The sequence below is a fragment of the Pinus tabuliformis genome, chromosome 6, assembly GCF_031772625.1.
Source record: "Pinus tabuliformis cultivar Carrire ecotype Pingquan chromosome 6, CPIR1, whole genome shotgun sequence".
NCBI classification, from domain to species: domain Eukaryota; kingdom Viridiplantae; phylum Streptophyta; class Pinopsida; order Pinales; family Pinaceae; genus Pinus; species Pinus tabuliformis.
In genome coordinates, this window is record NC_142292.1 from 352,731,848 (window position 1) to 352,740,876 (window position 9,029).

Below are 9,029 nucleotides of genomic sequence, written 5' to 3' on the forward strand. Positions count from 1 at the left end.
TTGCAGTAGTTCACCTATAAATACAGACCATCGACATAAAGCAGACATTCGACGCAGGCACAAGGGTTGAAGGGTGGGGACTCTCCAAGGCTGTATATACACTGTGTATATGTACAGTTGTGTGAAATCTACAAGGCATTGGTCATGGAGCCTGTAACCAAATCAAGAGTGGAGGAGCACACAGCCGAGTGGAGGGATTGATCTGTATATCTACTTTCTCTACAGCACCACCACCATCCACCCTGCAGTCGTCCTCTGCACCACGGTCATCTGGACCTCCAACTTTAACATCCCCTACACGACTCAGCAACACTAAATCTACGATGCATTGGTCATGGAGCCTGTGACCAAATCAGTAGTGAAGGAGCACACAGACGAGTGTAGAGATTAATCAAGAGTGGAGGAGCACACGGACGAGTGGAGGGATTGATCTGTATATCTACTTTGTCTACAGCACCATCACCACCACCACCCACCATGCAGTCGTCCTCTCCACCTCGATCATCTGGATCTGCAGCTTTGACATCTCCCACAGGACTCAGCAACAGCAGTATTTTGATTATTGAGATTGTGGTGGTCGGTGTGGCTGGAGTTGCGTTGGCCTGCGTCATCGTAGCATGCTGCCTCTGGCAGAAGCAAAGGAGGAGTTCTGGGCGGTACCATCCGAACCCATCTAACCCTCGCGAAGGTATGTTTCTCTGTAACCTTCTGCATGATTTGTTTTTGGTCATTTTCAGATCAGTAGTGAAAATATGGAAGCATCAGGTAGCATTATAACAAGAATATTATAAGTGTAGTCCGACCTAAATTTTGTTCAGCTTGCCCAATTACATGACCTATGGAGTGGCAGCCTCCACAAATGTTTCACCAAATCTTTTATTTATTTCAAATAGTGTTTGAGGATGTTGCTTAATCTAGTCGGAATTTATTAAAGCTAGAATTTATTGAAATCACCAGTTTGATAGGTATAGTCAAAAAATTAGTTCAAATAACACAAATCAAGATCTCACCTCAATTTTTTTCACCAGAATTGATTGAAGCTGGAATTTATTGAAATCACAAGTTTGATAGATACAGTCAAGAAAACTAGTTCAAATAACACAAATCAACATTTCACCTCAAATTTTTTCACCAAATTCTGACACCAGCAAGTCCAAAAAATTACACTAAAAATAACTCATATTTTTAGTATTGGCTGAGCTTTTAGTGGAGGGAATAGTATTTTCAGTATAGAAAAGCATTCGTTTTGGAAAGGCTTGCATCCATACCATGCAAACAAACTCAATACAACAATTGATGTGGATCTACATTATTACCCCGCAATATTTTTATGAAAAAAATTGTATATAGTTTTGATTACATGTTTTTTTAAGTTGGGAGTTTTCTATAATGATAGTGCGCGGTGTGTTTTCAGTTTGGTATGGAAAAGATGTTTTAAAGTATATTTTGATCCATAAAATTACTTTAAAATATAATTAAAATAAAATAATAAAATAAATAATTACTAATTACTCATTACTAATAATTAAATCAGTTATCATAATTTTTCGATTTATCAAGCGTTTAGAGGGATAAAATCTCTTAAGGCATAATTTGTTTTTCAAATTTTGCATTTAAAAATGAGATTTGCACTTTGAGACATTTGATCCCTCTCAGCCTTGATAGATCCAAGAGTTAAAATGGATCTAGGTTGGTTTCAACTTTTAAAGATTGGCACATTGTTAGAAGGTTTTCTTTAATTATGCTATATGAAAAATTTTGGAGGGGAGAATCTCAAAACCTTTGGGTTGGATGGTGGTTACACTTGTTTTTTTTGTGGTGGATTGTGCTGATTGGTTTCCTCATCATGGTGGCATATCTTGGATGATAGAGGTTTGGGTGTTAAAAGTTTATGAGCACCTCAAAAAAAGAAAAAAGGAATAAAACTATTGTTTTTATCATATTTTCAATTGATTTTCTTATAAGTTTACGCAAATATCAAGTGTAGGCAACCACTTTGCACTAGGCACCCACTTTGCGCACCTTTAAGTGGATCCACACCTAAAAAAATTCAAAATACATGAAAAACATGTTTCAAAGATGTCATTTTCATGTATTTTCAATTTTTTGTGGGTCCACTCAAAAGTGTTAGTGTGGGTGCATACACTCCACACTTGAGTAAACTTGTTATCTAAAAACATGATTTTTCATATATTTTCAATTTGTATTGGTGTTGGTCCACTCAAAAGTGTGCAAAGAGTAGGCGTTCATTGGATACATAATCTAACTCTGCATTCAATGAGTGTCTGCACTTAACGTTTGACTAGCCCTATAACGAGATTTAAAAACATGTTTTGTATTTTCAATTTTACTGTAGGCCCACTTAAAAATGTGTATTGTGATGCTCGTTAACTGTGAAATTATGAAATAAGTGTTTAGACTTGACATTTAAGTCAATTATGAGTAGATAAATGGAAAATACAATTAATAAACAATTCATTTCTTTTACTTTAAAAGTTCAAAACTCTTATTTTATTATTTTATTTAAAAATATATTTTAAATCTCAAAATTCTTCTACTAATGGTTTAATTCTATGATAGATAATGAAAATATTATAAACATGTATTAAAAAAATTACTTTAATCTTTTTTTAGGGAGGTTTGCACCTCAATTGACTTGATTTGTTTCGGTGTTTGGTAGATCAAAGGTAAGATAGATAACTCTAAACTTGTATATATATATATATATATATATATATATATATATATATATATATACCTTCTTACACAAAAATATTATTCATGGGTTGTGAAAACCTACTCAAACCATAAATTGATTATTTTATCTCAATTTTATTTTAATTATTTAATTATTTAATTATTTATTTTATGTTATGCAAGTTGGTCGAGTCAAAATGTTTATATAAACAGTGTAAATCCATCTTAACCACAGATCTAGCAAAAGTTGATCAAATCTATTGAAGCTCAAACCTCTTTTAAAGTGCAAAACTTAAATAAAAAGTTTCCACTTTAACAAATTTAATCCCTCCAAAGGCTTGATAGATCTATAATATAATATATAAGTGCAAAACTTAAATAAAAAGTTTCCATCTTAAGAGATTTAATCCCTCCAAATCTATATATAATATGTAAACCAAGTGTAATTTTTCATTGTTTAAGTTGCATTTGTGAATGTATAAAATAGATTCAATATCTTCAAAATTTACTTGGGCATACACTGCTTAAAATGTTTTAACTATAAAAAAAAATATTTTCTATTTATATTATTTGTATATAGTTTTCTTTTTTAAACTACTTTATTTCTCTATTAAGTTGATAGAAGATTATGTTAGTTCATATAGACATTGAAATATTTTATTTATGGTTAAGGTTGAGAGTGAAATATTTTTACCATTCCTCTTTAGCATGGCCACTTAGAATGAGATTATTGATGTTTTATAATACTTTTAATTAAATAAACCAAACATATATATCAATTTGCTTTTTCTTTTTTTATTATGTCCACCATTTTTTTTAAAGGGATAGGTGTCAACTTCACAAAATTACACTTTTTATTATTATTATATCTACCATTTTTTTAAAAAGACAAGTGTCAACTTCACATTGAGCACCCACAAAATTACACATCACTATCATATTGGGCTATAGAATAAGCCTCTTGACTTAACAAAACAAGACATTACAATATATCTTCCATACTATATTAAAAACGCAATAAATGTATCAACACCTTTTAGTTTCATAATAAAAAATATTACAAAATATTAAATAATTACATATATATATCAATATAACTAAATTTAAATGAATATTATAATATTATTTTTTGAAAAAAAGACATCCTTAATTTTGTTCATTATAAAAAACCATAATAACATTTTGGATATGTTGTAAGTATTAAAGATATAATACCTCAGAATACTAAACTTATATATATAAATAAATATATAATCAAAATTAATTGTTAAAATAACCACTTAATTTTCTTTTATTTTGTATTATTTTATATAAATAATTAGAATGTCTTTGTCTGAGTTAAAATTCTCAAACACATATACTCTTTTTATGCCTACTCGATGAGATACGCAGATCTCACCATTTATTCTGTCTGATTATGGATTACGATACCAAACTATTCCACAACATCCCATTTGCTTGGTTATCGTGTTGAAATAATTATAAACAAAGTCATGAAAATATGTTATGTGAAAAAGCAAATATTTTAAACAAAGTAATATTATAATATTGTTTATACATATATTTTAAACCTAAGTAATATTATGATATTCTTCCATTACTAAAAGACATCATTTAAACAAAAGTTATATTATAATATTATGCCAAAGAATAAGATATATGGAAAGAAAGAATAGCCTAAACAAAAGTAATATTATAATATTACTTCATTACTATATAGGACAGATAGTTTAAACAAATGTTATATTACAATCTGGCTTACAAATAGGAAATCATGGTTCAAGAAATATATAAATTAGAAATAGTTGTGTATGAAAGACCCTGGGGAGTTGAATATGCATTGAGCCCACCAAAATATAACACAATTTAATGTAGTAACACTGAGCCTTTTCAGCTGTTAGATCTTTTTATGTTAAATGCAAATTAGTTAAAAAATATAAGGTTTAGTTTAAATTAGAGATTGAAATTTATTTTTTTATTTTTTTTAAATATAATTTCAAATAAAATTATGATTTTTTATTGTTTAAAATAATTTTTTGAATGTATAAATATATTCCGTATTTTAAAATATATCTAAATATTCAAATTATACAGATTAAACAATTTAAACTTAATTTTTTAAATTATCAATTTAAAACGTACTTGAAAAAATATTATTTCATTTATAAATTGAATTGTTCAATATTATAAAATCTTTCAAATAAAACTATGATTTCTTGTATTATTCAAAAAAGTTGAACTTAAGTTTTTTTTAAAAATTATCAATTTAAAATGCACTTGAAAATTATTATTTCAATTATAAATTGAACTATTCAATTTTATAAAATCTTTCGAATAAAACTACTATTTCTTGTGTTATTTAAAATATTTTTTGAATGTATAAATATATTCAACATCTTAAAATATATCTGGACACTCAAATTATATAAATTAAACAATTTAAACTTAATTATTTTTTTTTAAATGCACTTGAAAAGAGATTATTTCATTTATAAATTTAACAACTCAATTTTATAAAATCTTTCACCCATAAATCATGGGAACAACTTGTTGATAGTTTATTTATTAATTTTAAACTGAGTTTACTGAGTTGAATTTATTTATTTATTTTAAACTGGGTTGGGGGGAACAATTTTATTTATTTATAATTAAGTTGGTTAGAGCAATTTTATATATTTGTTTGTTTTAAACTGACTTGGATGAACAAATTTATAATGCAGAGTATATAGATCTACAGATTTTTAGGGAGCCCCTTTCATAGGCAATGGCAATGAGTAGTGGGTTTAGAAGAGTTCACTATTTTTAATTGATGGCATATATAGCTATTTGATGTTGCTTATATTATATTATGGTTTATTTTTTATTCTATGAAAGTGTGTTTTTCTTGTTTAGTGTAATATAACCAAGTAATTTTCTATTTGTGGAACCTTTACAACTTGTTTTACTAGAATTTACTTTACACTTCATAGCTTTAGTTTCCAACACTCTTAGTTACGAAAACCTCCCTTGAGCCAGAGGAGATCTGGTCTAAAGAATTTCAGAGAGTTAGACAAGATAACAAATTGAATAATAACACCCATCTTAAAATATAGTATAAACTTTCTTTATCAATAATAGATCAACTATCTTTTGGCATAAGCTGGATTTTCTAAATTACTTTGCTTTACACATACCATCGCCTGCAATCCCAAATTAGCTGACATTTAGGTTAGCAACAATATATTCTTCTTCCTGTGCGGAGACTCCTCCCAGCCTCTGTTACCATATCAATTGACAGTAATGTGTTCCTATAATTTTTTTGGGCAAAAGCTTTAAAACTTCAAGTAGTCAAATATTTAGTGATCTGAAGCTTTATTCTCAAGAAAGTTAATTGTTTTGAATCTCACACAGTCTTCCAACTCAATAATAAGGATAGAGTAGCATTATTTTTCCCTGTTTAGGAAATTGCTGCAATTCATATTTCAGTTAACTCTTCTCTTCGACATTGTGCAGATGACCTTTATGGGCGAACACCTCAATACCTGCGTTATTTTCCTGACATTAAGACATTCACTATTTGGGGGAATAATGATGTCAAAATTACCTCACCTCCATCCCATCCAATTCATCTTGGCAATACGTTTGAACCTCAACCATCACCTTGTGTGTCTATGCCAAATCCTCCAACTTCCCAACCCGTACTTAATAGTGGAGTTGATTCAAGCTCTGGTTTTCCAGCATCACAGCAGCAATTACCTCGTCCACCTCCTATATTGATGCCATGTCCTCCACCTTCCCGACGTATATTTAACGGTGGAGATGATTCAAGGTCTGGTTTTCCGGCATCACAGCAGCCATTTCCTCCTCCACCTCCTGTATTCATGCCGTGTCCTCGACCTGTCCAACCTGTAGTTAGCAGTGGGGATGATTTAAGCTCTGTTTTTCCGGGATTACAGCAGCCATTACCTCCTCCAACTTCTGTATTCATGCAATCTCTTCCACCTCCCCAACCTGTATTTAGCAGTAGAGATGATTTAAGCTCTGTTTTTCCAGGATCACAGCAGCATTTACCTCCTCCTCCTCCAGGCATTAGTCTTGGTATCTCAAAGAAATTCACCTATGAAGAGTTAGAGGTTGCTACAGATAGCTTCTCAGAGACCAATCTATTAGGACAGGGGGGTTTTGGATATGTATACAAAGGCATTCTTCCAGGAAACAAAAATATAGCGGTGAAGAAGCTCAAAGTTCGTGGGAGCGAGGGAGAATGTGGCTTTCAAGCAGAAGTGGAAATAATCAGTTGTGTGCATCACCGCAACCTTGTCTCATTGTTGGGTTACTGCATAGCTGGTAGCCAACAATTGCTTGTTTATGAGTTTGTTCCTAATAATACACTAGAGCACCATCTACATGGTAAGTCATATGTGTAACAATTCTTCCATTATTCACTTATCATTATGCATATGATTTTGACTAGAAGCGAGCTGTTCCAACATCTGCGTTGGGTGAGACCTTCAACACTTCATTTGTGCATGTGTAATGCTAAAGAAACGCAGAAAAGAGCCCACAATTTAATTTTTTAAATTTTAACATAATGTCTAACAAAAAAAAATACTAGTATTAAGCATTTTTGAATAAGTAGCATAGATCCATTTTAATCTTCGATCTGTTATGCATTTAAAACATTGAGAACAAAAGGCTTACAAATCTCTGGATAAGATGAATCAATGCTAGTATCCTTTTAGATATGAGGAAAGAGTATTTCAGTAAATGTCAAATTGCTTCATGCTAGTAAAGTCACTTGAAGTATAATTTCTATGATTTCCAATAAAGTTTATATTTTATGGCAGCTGAAGGTCAGCCTAGCATGAAGTGGCCAACTAGATTGAAGATTGCAATAGGAGCAGCTCGTGGACTTGCTTATCTACATGAAGACTGTATGCTATATTGCTTTTGTCTTCTTACTTCAACACTCTTTTATTATATATTTTGACATTGTTCTAAATTGCAGGTTATCCGAAGATAATTCATAGAGACATCAAAGCTTCAAATATTCTACTTGACTCCAACTTCGAAGCAAAGGTAACCTTATGTTCATGGTATGTTAAACCTCACAATATATGCTGAAATCTGATATAATCTTTTGTCACAGATTGCAGACTTTGGCCTTGCAAAACTTGCTTCAGAAGGTTCTCCTCGTGTCAACACAAGGCCTAAGGGGACTTTTGGGTAAATCTCTTTCCAGTGCATTTTGACTTTGTAGATACCTTTTGTACCTTTATACTGGAGCTCTGAGTCCCTATTGTTGGCTGGATAGGTATTTGGATCCAGAATATGCGTCAAGTGGGGAACTGACAGATAAATCTGATGTTTTCTCTTTCGGTGTCGTGCTGCTTGAGTTGATCACTGGCCGCCGGCCTCTAGATCTAACTCTATCATTTCCGGAAAGTAGTCTAGTCTATTCGGTTAGTACTTCAAATCGGAACTTATTTGTATACTGTTTTGACTGCTTAAATCTTCATGCAAACTTAGGTTAGAATTTATTCTAGGTGGTCTAAGTTTTTTATCACTCTGTAGGCCCGACCCTTGCTTGCTCGAGCAATGGAAGATGGCAATCTAGATGCCCTTGTTGATCCCCGCCTACAGAACAACTATAATGTGAATGATATGATGCGGGTAGTTGCATGTGCAGCTTCTTGTATTCAAAAGTCTGCAAGAAGCCGCTCGCGTATGGAACGGGTACAGTCCTTGCTTGCATAAGTTATTGACCTTCAGACGTTTTTTTTTCCTTCAAGGTTCAAACTGATGACATCATGATGATTTCTGGGGAGGATTTAGTTGTAGAAATACCTGATCTGACAGCAGTTATGTTTTTCAGATAGTTCGTGTCTTGGAAGGTGATGTTCCTCCTGGCATTCTTCACAACGGAATCAGTCTGCCGCAGAGTACTCTGTAGGTCTCAGTGGGAGGATCTGTCTGTGTCGCTAGCCAATATAATGAAGACACTGAAGAATCTCAAAAAATTGACTTAGGAAGTCAGGAACATTATGATTAGCATTAACTTAACCTAGATTATAGGACTTCAAATTATTATCACATCTGTTAGGGGTTAAATTTGACGCCCGTATGTCTGTATTTCGCATTTTTACCCGTAAAATACATTTTAGTTTTAAACCTCCACTTCATGTGCAATTTGCTATTCATTTTCAAAACCATCATATTGACGGGCATGTTTGAAAATTAAAAATTTTAAGAAAAAAAAATTATAGATTTTTTTATATATATTTAACCTATGGCATTTTTAATATGGTGTGAATCTGTAACAGTGTAATGTGTAACCTTATAAATTTATAATC

General features: G+C 31.7%; 1 pseudogene; it reads left to right on the forward strand.

The window, feature by feature from the left end:
- Positions 1-6,557: 6,557 nt before the first annotated feature.
- Positions 6,558-8,728, forward strand: LOC149258761 (proline-rich receptor-like protein kinase PERK1; annotated as a pseudogene).
- Positions 8,729-9,029: the final 301 nt, after the last annotated feature.